This window comes from Cupressus sempervirens, chromosome 7 (genome assembly GCF_028749045.1).
Source record: "Cupressus sempervirens isolate cs-2001-9-10 chromosome 7, ASM2874904v1, whole genome shotgun sequence".
Lineage (NCBI taxonomy): Eukaryota > Viridiplantae > Streptophyta > Pinopsida > Cupressales > Cupressaceae > Cupressus > Cupressus sempervirens.
In genome coordinates this window covers 330263491-330277314 of record NC_143124.1, presented here as the reverse complement: position 1 = coordinate 330277314, position 13824 = coordinate 330263491, and positions in this window count along the sequence as shown.

Genomic DNA, 13824 nt, shown 5'->3' with positions numbered 1-13824 from the left:
AAGCTAAGGTATATCAAGTAATCATAGACAGTTTGGTAAATATAGAAATGATGCAAAGGTTGAACATTTTTTGCATTAATAAATCTAAAATTATATAACAATACAAGAGCTCTGGTAGAGCAAGAATCCTTGCCTATTGTGAAAAGTGCAAGGACAAAGATTATTAAAAATTAAAAATTAAAATAAGACAAAATAAAAGATTATCGTGAATTTGAAATTATATATGAGAATGAATATGCTTAGCTTTTTTAATCTATTAAATTATTACACTGCAAAATAGGAACACAATAATTTTAAACATTTCATTTAGTTACATTTAGATGTATCAAATTAAGTTGTCACTTATGTCAATACTTAAGTACTATCAAATATGAGCTATTAAATTTTACACACTGTAAAAAATATATATATAATTATAAAGTTGTAATATATATGCACATATCAAATATAAATCATTAAATTTAAATTAATATTCTTTTATAAACAAAGTTTTTTATGTATGGCTTTGATTGTGTGCATTAAATATATTATATTTTTATAATTATAATTATATATTGATATAATACATTGAATATTATACTTACTCATAGAATAATATTATTAAGAGTAAAAATAATAATACTTTATAACCGCTCACAAAGAATGAGCTTGTCAAAATTTATGAATGGTATTGTTGATATGATTGTTTTGCTGAAATTTTGCAATATATGTTCTAATCATATCATGTCATGGTCGTTGGGTGTGTGGGCCATATCTCTTTGACGGGATGAAGGTTTCATGGGTGAATTGGGTGTGGTGCGCGAAAAGTTAATTGGAATGATGAGTTTAAAAAGAAATTAAAAATAAAGATCGAGAAGGAGCTTGAGAGCATTGGGTTCTTCGACCTGCTCTCAATATTCACTATTCTTGCAAGTATTGAGAATATTCATCTGCAACTTGGTCTGTCCCAGTCATAGAAGGTGCCTCTACATTGGGATGAATCCGAGTCTGGGGCGCTGTAATTGCAATTCCCACGGACTTGCTCAAAAATGGCGATCCAAAAATCGATGCAGAGGACAGTTCCTAGGGTTTGAGTCCCAGGGTTTCCCCGGCACAGACCTTGACCCCTGTTTTTTGGGCCCGTGGCTATACAGCCACGAAAATGCACTTCCTTTACATTGCTTTTTCTAACTTTTTAAAAAATTAACTAAGTCCTCTCCTTCGTATGGAAGTGCATTTTCGTAGCTGTATAGACGTTAAAACGGCGGCAGCAACCAATCTAGAAGCTAGAGATGCCAAATTCTGCGGCGAAAGGTCCGAATTGAGAATCGTGAAAGGCAGCACAAAGTAAATCTCAACCAGCCGGAGATCCTCCTCTGCAGGAAGAGGGCGGCCGGTTTTAATGGCGTACAGATTCCGCGAAGAGCAGACGAAATGCTCGGGATGATTTTGCAGGACCTTCAACTTTCACGGTTGTCGGAAATTCCTCCACCAGACCGCTCATGTCAACAATCCGAACACACTGCGGACACACTTCATCCCATCTCTTGCACGAGGCTTTCTGTCCCATTTTTCTACAACTGCAAGAGAAAAGTTTACAAACCCTAAAACACCTAGTTTCTACGGATTTTTTCAGACTCAAAACCTTACGAAAGCTAGTTTATGCACTTCTTCGGATTTAAACTGTGTGAGATGATTTTGTTCCTCAAAACCTTACAGACCCTTTTGATTATGCGCAGTCAAATGATTCAGTGAATATATAAGCTGGAGAAAGAAATGCTTGGACTTTGATAGACTGGAGAAATAATTATTTACAGAGCAGAAGTGGAAAAGATTGAATGGTTTATAGGAAACAATGTGCAGGAATTTGATGTTGATATAAATAGTAGGCCGGGCGGTGGATTTTCTGTTGGCTTCAATTTTACCTGAATTTGCGATGGGCGGAGCCGCAGGTTGGGATTGGAAAAATCCGAGTCATCTTTGTTTCCAAGACAGAGCAAAGCGAAAGAAGGCACAATGAAATGAATCACAATAATGGCGGACCACTGCACTATGGAAGGTCGTGTTTTTGCACTGATTTTTTCTGAGGGCGTAACTAATGGTGTTTTTTAATAGATTTTTTTGGTTTCAAGGGGTACATATGTTGTTTGTGCACAGATTTTCTTTCAAGCATAAGCATGGTCTAATTGCTGATTGCCTCTGGGGATGGGGATTTGTAACCAGTACCACTGGAGATTGTTAGGGCAAGTATGGCTGTTGGGCTGATCTCAGATCTTACCTGGTGTTCTATATGGAGACTCCTTTGGAAATTTCTGGAAATATAAATATTTCTACTAATTTTTGAATTTGAAAAATAATGAAACCCCCACTAAAATTACAAATAGTCAATCAGAAAAAGGAAATTGTTGATAACAAATTAGTTTAAAAATAAAACAGCTTTCTTAGAACTTAATAATTTTGATTGAAAAATTAATAGGCAGGGGGTCTACTGAAAACATTAGTTCCCTGCTTATATATAGGTAGGGACTAATAATTTTAGGAAAGGCTTTAGAGATAGGGGATGATGGCAAAGTTCTTATGGCATCACAATCTTTCATATGCAATGAAGCCGATGAAGCTCAAGACTTCCTAATAAATCCAAAAACATTAAAAACGGCAATGATGATAGAAGAAGAGCAGCCACAATAGGCAAAAGCTATAAAACTAGAGACTAGAATTATAATAAAAAAAGATGTTTGTAAGGACCATGGTGTTAATAAACAAGCAATCTTTAGACAATGATAGGAGGATGAATGTTTTTTAGACCAGACGCAAGACTCAAGCAAAGGTATATCAAGTAATCATAGACAATTTGGTAAATATAGAAATGATGCAAAGGTTGAACATTTTTCGCATTCATAAAGGGTGAGTGGTTTTTTTTATGGTTTTTAATGTCAAGTTATATGAAGATATGAAGATAAGATAATATATGATAAAGTATTTATGGATTCAAACTATCTCGTTCTTTGTTGACTTTGAAAACTATATAGAAAGAAACATGTAGTCTACCTTGGTAGAGAAAATACCTATGACATAGAACATCACAAAAATTTCATATTTGGAAGTGTTTGATAGGAAAAGTTTTAATGTAAACACAACAACTATTCTTGTTTATAGTGGGTTGGAAGGAGTTTCTCAAGGCTTCAAAGGAGAGACATGTAATTTGTTATAATTTGCTTAGAGAATGGTAAAGCATAATAACTTATCCCACTAAGGAGAGAATGGAAAAGCCTAATAGAAAATGTCTTATTGCAAGTTTAGGAATTGCTAAATCAATATTCAAGTTTTACTACATCAATTTCACTAGCTAGTTTCTCTCCTCAAAGCATCATTCATCAAATGGATCAAATTTTTGCAGCCTAGCTCCCAATCAAGCTATTTATTGATTGGCACCCCTATATAATTATGGATAAGAAGGAAGATTATTAAGGTTTTGTAATAGATATATGTGAGGTAAAGCATGAGTTTGTGTGCTCCACATTATTTATTCTCTCCCAAGGGAGGAGAAAAAGGTAGATTATGCATGTATTCTAGATCAAATAATAATTAACACTTTGAGTATCAAGAAATGGCACTAAGAATGGATGACTCGTTACATTGCTTGTTGGGTTCCAAGATCCTCTCACGATTGACCTTAGAAGTTCGTCTCATTGCAATTAGATTTAAAAAGGCAATAAATACAAAATTTTCTTCAAAACTAACTCCAATTTAGTTTACACATTGGGAATCTTATTATGATTTATGTTAATGGTATCTTCACTTTTAATAAAATGTATGGCATGTATAATGCCCAAGAGTAGCACTTGCAAATAGAAATGTTGTTTAACAACTAGCAAAAGACTGAGTTTAGTAGAAATAAGTTAGTATTATTCAGTATTGTGGTTTTATTCGATGAATTAGGCATGACTTCAATAACTAGAAGGAAAATCTTAAATTGCTAGCTACTGTAGTGCCTACCCTCGTTCACATCTTTTCTGAACATATTATTGCTATTATTATCAGACTATGATAGACTAGCTTTATGTTAATGGATTAGTGGTATTGTTTTGACACTATCAAACATTATGTTATGGATTCAGTTGTTATATGATGAGATCATTTAGACTTTACATTTCATGTATGTATGATGATCATTATATTGTTTTCAGTTATTGTTGATGATTAGTTAGATGGTTTATTATCTCATGTGTTTTATTATGGATACTTACCCCATACTTGCATGTGTATGGTGTGCGTGTTTTCTTATTGTATGACGTTTCTAATGTGGTTAAGGAAGGGAGTCGTAGTCACCTGCTTAGTCGGGATCTACACGATGCACCACTTCCTGCCATTGCCTGTTTAGCTTAGCACCATATATATTGTATGTACATGCATGGTTTTTTTGCATGTTGCAGGTACCGGGTATCGACTTCCTTGAATTGCCAGGATGAGCGTACCCTATTATACTATCTCAATGATAAGAGAGGGGAGATAAATTCTCAAATCCAAATCCCAAACCCTAAAACCATTTGTCCTAGTAAGTTAGGACAAGTATCAGAGTTGAGTACCCACCGAATGTGTCAGATGACATATTTCGTGATTTTTAACCCTTTAGATTTATTTTGTATGATTTGTTCTATGATGGGTTTTCATATTTTATCTTGGAGGTCTATGGTGAATTTTCCATTAATTAAGTCTTAATAAATTATTTATTTGAGAAAATTAACAAAATATCATGATCTTTGATTTTTTGATTGTAATTAATTAAATGTGAATTATTGGGGAAAAGGAATTAAATAAAAGAAAATTAGAAATTAAAATTAATAATAGTTATAAAATAATAATAAAGTAATAAATAAAATAATAATAATAAAAGTTATAAAAATTAAAATGAAAGTTATAAAATTTAAATAGAAATTATTTAAAAAGTAAATTGGAGTTATAAGCTTACATGAGAATTAACATGTGTCAACAACACGGGGGTTAGTGCATCAATTAAGCACAAAGTGTCTACAATTCTATGACTCGTCAAAAAAAATTGGAAAAGACCCATGCTTAGTTGGTGACACCTTTCAGCGGTTTCAAAAAGCATTCCAAAGGTTTCTTGAGAGCTCTTTATATTCAGGCATTCATAGAACTTTTAAAAAAAAAGGGGGGAGAGCTATTGGAGCATTGGAGGACTCGAGAACTCTGAAGAAGGGAGGAGCTTGCTCTGCGGATTTTTTTTTGAGGAAGAGCGATTTAGCATCAGAATCTGGGTAGATTCTTGTGATTTTACTTATGCTATTTTTGCATCATGCATTCCCTGTCTTCTTCGTGTCTTCCATATGTCTTTTGAGGAATCTCATATTTCATTATGCATTTTCAATTTGGGCAATTAAAATTTATTTGAGGATTCTATATGCTTAGATCTGAAAATGACACAGGGCTAGGGTTGAAAATTCATAGTTAAACCCATTAGGTTAATTATTAGAAATTTTGAAAATCAAGTTTCATAGAGAAATTCTGAAAATTGGAAATTGTATTTGTAAATTTGCTTATATATATATATGTATATATATATGTATATATGTATATATATATATATATATATACATATATATATATATATACATATATATATATATATACATATATATATATGTATATATATACATATATAATTACATATATGTATATATATACATATATGTAATTATATATGTATATATATATATATATACACATAATCCTTTATATATATGTATATATACATATGTATGTACATAATATATATGTATTTGTTTAAAAATCGAATATCATTAATCGAAAAACATTTTTGAAAAAAAAACGTTAAATTTTAATCAAAAATTCGAATCGCATCACACAGTGGAAGCGTTTTGAAAACGTTTTATACATATGCAAATGTTGGGTGGGCGGGTATTCAATACCCCACCCACCACAGGCCTGCGAGATCGCAGGGTACCTGCGACCGCAAGGTACCTGCAATCCGCAGTGTACCTGCAGTGCGGTACCTTATATGGCCGCGCGATTTAATAAATCGCATTGCGATTTTTCATTTGGTTTAACTGACTTGCAACATCATCTCATATACGATTTGGTATGAATTTCGATTTCGGTTGCATTGTTATTAATTATTATTATATGTATGTATGTATGTATGTATGTATGTATGTATGTATGTATGTATGTATGTATGTATGTATGTATGTATGTATGTATATATATATATATATATATATATATATATATATATATATATATATATATATGTATATATAATTGATTATAAATAATTATTATAAAGTTCTAAATTAATGGATCACTCTTTAATGATTTAAAGTATTGTTATTAAGGTTATGAAGAGATATTAATAATTATTTTAATTAAACATTAGTTTTAATTAAGATTAATTATTAGAATATATAATCGAAGTTTTATTTTTCAAACAAAGTTTTTATAAATAAAATATTATTGGATCAATTAGAAAATTGAATCTAATGGAGGAACTTTTATCTATCAAGCAAATACATAGGTTAGGTAAAATGTGATATTTCTCCACTTGATATTAATTGGGAAACGTAAATTGAGACTTTTACATTCAAATTTGAAAACTTAGCAAAACCAAAACATGTGTTTACATTGTGTATTCCTTATGCTAATGTTTTGGGTTTTGGGTTGACTAGTGTTGACCAGTATAGGATGTCTACCAGAGGCTTGGGGGTTATGTGATTGTGATGCCATGATGATGTTTTATTCTCGATCTTTATAAACCCAACCATGATTATGTGATGGAATGCTCTATGTATTGGTTGCGATTACTGATTGCTAAAGTTGAGATTCTTATGTTTGAGACCCTTGACTTAACCATTATTTTTGGTCATCGATCAGTTATCCTTGGTTATATTCTAGTCGCCATGATGGGACTGAAATGTGGATTTATTCTTAATGATGTCATGTTGTGACATGTTTGACTCAACCATTTTTGGAGTCTTCGATCAGTATGATTGAGACATATTTTGGTTATTGAGAACCAATGGATACTTTGATTATCAGTGATACTTCAGTTGCCAATAGAGAGTTGTTGTGGTCATGATTTTCTATGGATGTTGCTCATAGAGATTTGATGCTTTTATGCATATTTGATGATTTTATCATGGATATTTGATGATTCTTATTGTGGATATTTGATGATTTTATTATGGATTTTCTTTGGTGATTTTGATGATTTATGATACCATGAGCATTAGGGTAGGATATCTGCATGTAGTGTCGGGAAGTGGCTTGCAATGGGGGTCGGGGCCCTAAGAGGTTGCCAGGGTAACTCATTGTAAGTTGGATTAATAAGTGATAACATTCACACTTAATACTAACTGAATGAACCTAAAAAGATAAGAGTTTTGGCTCTCGCCCATGCCTTGAGTGCTTTTATAGGCTAGGATGGGAGTAGTGAGAATGCATGGTTGCGACCTTGCATTCCATAGTATGCCTTGTCAGTATGAGAGGATACTAGTGGCCGCATGAGATTTGTATGGACCCGTGGAGTTTAGCTAACTGCCAGGGTAACTTGTACGAGATAAATGCAATGACACTTTCCCGCTTGCATAGTAGGTTCCTACATGTCATTGTGTGCCTTTGGGAAGTAGATGTCTGTTGTGTGATTGGAACCTTTGAGTTAGTATACTTTTAGGATTCTTGGACTTTAGAGATTTGTGCTATGTGATTTTGTTAGCCTGTTTGGGACTTGAGATTATCTCCTCAGCACGGTGGGAGTGGACCACTTAGGTACCACGCAGTCGGGTGGTAGTGTATTTTCCACTCTTATCATTGGAGATTCATTGAGACATCGTGGCTAAAGCGTCCTTCGTGATGGTGGATGTGTATCCTTTCATTGATGATTAGCATATGTTAGATGATGTTATCTTATTCTTATATTTGCATGTTAGATTACTTCTACATATGATGTTGTATTTATTAGGAGTGACATTTCTACTATGTTAATGCCGATGATCTTTTCGGCGATTTGGGATGTTACGCACGGAGGGATGGCTAGGGCCCACGATGGTCTAATGATGCTATTAACAGTGGGAGGAACCGTGCACTTAGTTTATTATGTTTGATCTTATGATGGATGTATCATGTGATTATCTTTACTTTGATATATCATGGATTAGAATAGAGTGATGTACTATATTTCACATATGTATATTCTTTTAAGCCTTCATACCCTGCGACATGTGCAGTGGATGATTGTACATTCTGGAATGTAATTTAGAAAGGACATTTGTACAATGGACTTATCATTATTATTTCATGTGGATTTTGTACTAGATGGAAACATGTATGTAATTCACGTTAAGGGATCTTAAAGAATGTAATCTGTTAAGTATGTTATGTTTATTTTTAGATGGACATTGCTATTGCTTCCATTATTGTGAATAAGTTATATGTGGTATTTACTTTCATGTAATTTAAAAAAAAAATGTTACCAAATTTAGTGAAATTCTAGTTAATTCTTTGGATCCCTTGGCGGGGCATTACAGCTACTCTTTAGTATCATAGAGGTAAGAGGAGCTTCAATGGTTTATTGAACTTCTTAAGAGGTTTACTAGAAATTGTGATAGCAATAGTGTACCTTCAATTAATTACACACTGCAAGGAAAATACTTTACCTAGAATTAAGTAGTTGATTTGAGCTTTGACCATGTCAAAAATTGGATAATTAAAACATTTTTTTGTTCAATAGGAAGATTTTACAACAGCGAGTGGTTCATTAGGGCTCTTGGTTAGCTATCACATTCAAGTTTTATACGAAAGAGTTCAACTTCTAGAATTTGCAAATGAGGAATTGATTAAAATTAAAAAGGTTCATTACCCACAATGGGGAATTTTATGCTACAACACAAGCAATTTATATTAAAGTTATTATATTTTCATAGAGAATTCATTTTGATGATTAATAATTGGGTTTTGAAGAATATAAGTCCACAAGCTAATTGTCATGCATGTTTAAAAAATATAGGCTTACATATGCCTTTACTTGTGCAAAAAATAACTATTGACTAATATTTCCATGGAACTTGTTTCAGCACTATGAACAACCCAAAGATTACACAAAATCAATGTTTGTAATGGTGGACCAATTTTATAAAATAGCCTTCATGTGTGACAAAAAGATAATTTATCATTTGCACCAAAACGTGTTGTAATGGCTACATCGATATTTTACACTCTATAATATGTTGTAGAAGAAAAATATGAAAAGTGAATTCTGAATCTAAGTAGGGTGCCTTGAATAAGTTAATTTTGGAGTGAACATCTTAAGGGTAATCAAAACATTGAGGTGTGATTCCACCACATTCCATGCCTCACAGATAGATTCCTAGCATTAAATTTAAGGGTAATTTTCCATTAGGTATTTAGTAATATAATGTTAGCCTATTCCTTAGAATAACTTAACTTTTTTGTGATCTTTTTTTGATTAATTTCAATTTGAGACTACACAATCAACAAGTTTCATTTATGTATTTCCTCCAATCACAATCTTAAATAAGATGATATCTCTTTAGGGAATCTTGTCAAGTGGTACATATGCCTTGTAGCATATGGTATGTCCCCAAAACCTACTACCCATAGAAGAAAAATGTTTTAACCACTGAGAAAATTTGAGAGAAATTATTAGCTTTGTAATATGAGGTAGACATGGGGAAGAGTTTTGTGGGTTAATTTGTTATAGATAGAGTTGTTGCAATCAAACTTCCTCTTTTTTTCTTATTACTATGTACAGATTGTTCTGCATTTTAGACACTTGTTTGAAGGAGAATGTTTGTTGAATGCAAAGCTCATTTAATGACCTAACTCTAGATATGGTCATGAAGGCGGGACCTCGTATCTCTATTTTAACCATGTCAATTTTTGCTTTATGTAATGTCAGTACTTGAGATTTGTGTATAGTTATAACCCATGACATTATGAGTAGTATTTTCCTTTTGCTACCCAGGGACAAAGGATTTGTTGGTATAATTTATCATTTTGGATTCATGGTGGCTCATTGTAATGTTCAATCCTTGCTACAACATATATTGAAACTTCAAGAGGTTTGGAATCAAAAGTATAAATAATTTCAATTACTTCACTAAGAACTCCATTTAGAAGCCCTTATTGTGTCCATACATTCATTGTGAGCATGATGTCATACCCTTTACAAATTAGTACATATTTGTCTAGTTATTCATCATTGACATTATTGTTTGTTTTGTTACGAGTGTTAGTTACCATGCTTATCACAATTGGACAGTTTAATAATTTTAATATCCTTCTATAATGTACTTTTATTGAATCATTGGTAAAAAATAAGTGCATTGAGTTGTCAATTTCTTCATTTTGTCTCAATGTAACATCTTTCTTTGTGTGAGTCATCAAGAGATGCCAATCTTCCTGATATGGCTTTGCAATTTGTATCTTTTGTATAATTTGACATTGTATCCTTGTTATGCATACCAATTTAACTTTTAACAACTTCAAATAACTTAAACAAACTCATAAATGCACTCATACCATATAGAAACTCATCAATAATTTAGCTTGTCCATTCATCACTTAAATCTTTGTTTAGTATATGTTCAATAATAGAAACATATAATAGTAAATAACATGAAGCATGAAAGAAACATTCACAAATGTATGACACCAGGATTTAACATGGAAACCCAATTTGAGAAAAAACACCTAGTAACATGCTACCACTTTTCACTCTTATGAAGTGAGCTCAGTTAAGAGCCAACCCTGTTAAAGGTTAAAAAACACATTGTTACATGTGACCCTGTTAAAGGATTTAATCACCCTATTAGGACTGGCCTGGTTAGAAGTCTTTAGAACATCCCATTAAAATGTCACCTTGATTAAAGGATTTACAATATGATTGCTAGGTCGGCCTTGATTAAAGGATTTTACCACCACAATGGTTAGAAAGTAACACCCAGGTATGATATGATAAGATACAACTCATTTTTCTTGATCAAATCTCCATTTGTCTCACTCTTGGTTCATTGATTGGACTCCATCATATTCTCCATCTTTGATCTACTTGGCAACTCTTCAAGCAATCACACTTCACCAAGTTTCTCAATTTTCCTTTGCAAGCTTGTTCTTCACTTTCCTTCACAAATTCACCAATCATCAACCATAAAACATCTTCTATGCCTCCTTAAATAGGTAGCTTTGATTATTTGTTGCTTAAATATAACTGTAGTTCTTAGGGTTTGATCAAATTCATTGAATCTATCTACCATTTTGTCCTTCTACTTCTTCCTTGAAAATTATGGAAACTTCTCCTTGATTCCACACCTTATATTGCTTAACAAACTCCATTTGTGTATTAAATACTCTAGCTCATTAATCCTCATCTTTCATGTGTTTTGACCAATCCAAAAATTCAACTATGTCGACCCCAAATCTTGATTCTTTCATAAACTATCAATTTTGCCGACACTCGGTCATCACTAAGTAACTCAGTCTCTACTAATTCTGTCTTCACTCGACTTGCATTGGCTCGTTTGACTTGCACTGGCTTGCTTAGCTATCGCTTTGTTTAGTTGCTTCAACTTTTTCCTTCATCTTGCTTGGTCGCTACTATCACTTGGCTATTACTATTTTTGTTGGCTTTAACTCAAGTTCCTTATTTTTGTGCTTCAACTTCTCCATTGACCTTGTAAATTGGTACTCGGTCAAGCTTGTGTTTTTCTCAGCTTCTTGACTTACTTCAATCATTCCTTCTACACTTCAATTCATTTGACTTCTTCACTTAATACAATGATCAAACAACACATTATCTTGTTAAATGCCAACTGAGCAAGTACCCATTGTAGTTCCATCATGATTACTTCTCTTTACCCAAAAAATTTACTAGTTCATCTCATTAACTATCTTGTCAAATCCTTTTCATCATTCAATAGATATGACACTCTTTATTGATAGAGGATGTCTCACTAGTAAGGTTTGACATCAATGACAACATAACAATTGTTGTAATTGTAGTTTCCAACAATCTCCCTATTTGACATTGATGACAACACATTTAGTTACCATACACTGACAAAAGTGTCTTCTTGGTTTTCACTTTGTCAGCTCCCTCTATGATCTATATAAGATCTTCATTAATATCCTCAGTTCCATTCTAATTCTCATACATGCAACCTCTGATATGCTTTCTCTTTTCTTCTTTACACTTCACCCTCTATGATACCAATTATAGATTCTTCATTCTAATACCGAATAAACATACTTTTTCCTCACACATCTTTAGATATTCATCTTCTTCCTCTTTATTTGTAACTTGTAACTAGATGGTAACTTTCATACTTCTCCGTCTTTGACAACAGTGCCAAAGAAATAATCCTCAATATCCATTCTTACTCATTGGTTTCTATAAAAACTAATCTTTGAAAATATCTCTCCTTTTGTCATCTTTGTCCATGACTACTTGTAGTCTCCCCAACTCATGCTTCTATCCTTCTTTTCATAGCTTTAAGTAGCTCCTAAAGTGTGACCTCCTACATCAATTTGTAAGATATTCTTATCATAACAATTGATGTAATGTTGCATCTCTTATTAGTTTTCTTCAGATAGGGGAATGACCCTATCTTACCTCTTAGATACACATGTATCCTTAGGTAATGCCTTATTGAATATATCAAGTATCTACTCCTTTATGTTCACATATTCTTGCCTAGCTTTTTCTTCTTATACTTGTTCTCTCAAGTAATGTTACTTTATTGCAACGTGCTTGATCTTTGTGTGCATCACATGATTCCTATATATGCTTATAGCACTTGTGTTATCATAATATATCACCACAAGTTCAGTAACCTCTTGCATCATACAATTCAACAATTGCTTGATCTATACTATGTTTGAACAATTAAATGTTGTATCAACATATTCAGCCTCTGTTGTGGATTGAGAAATACAATTTTGCTTCTTACTTTCCATGAAATCAATGTTCTACCTAGAAAGAAAGCACTTCCAATTGTACTCTTTCTATCATCAACGTTTCCATCCCAATCAATATCTGTATAAACATTCAACTCAAACTTTCCACTCTTCTTATACCATAAATCATAGTTTTTTGTTCCTTTTAGATACCTCAATATCCTTTTCACAACCATCATGTGATTCTCCCTAGGTTTAGTAGAATATCTTGCAACACTACCAACAACTAATGCAATGTTAGGTCTTCTATGTACAACATATTTTATTTTTCCATCCATTCACCTATATAATGTTTTATTTACTTTAGCAGAATCATCATTCTTTGAAAGTTTATGTCTAGTGACCATAGGTGTTCCAACTAGTCTTGAAGTTTCTATTCCAAATGTTTTCAATATCTCCTTAATATACTTTGATTGTGTAATGTATATACCTCCTTTCATCTGATAGACTTGTAAACCAACAAAGAACTTAATCTCTCCAAATATTGACATCTCAAATTATTTTTTCATCTCATTAGGAAATGATTTGCATATCAAATTTTATCCTCCAAATATGATATCATCAACAAATATTTAAGCTAGCAATATCCTATCCCCAAATTCACTTTTCAAGTATAAATTTCTATTATCATTAGCTCTTGCAAAACCAATTCTCACTAAATATACTTTTAACCTTTCATACCATGTTCTAGGAGCTTGTTTCAAACCATTTAATATTGTATGCAATTTACATACCATGTTCTTCTTGCTAGGATCAAAAAATCCTTTAGGTTGCTCAATGTAGACTTCTTCTTCCAAGATTCCATTAAAAAATGCAGATTTGACATCCATTTGACAT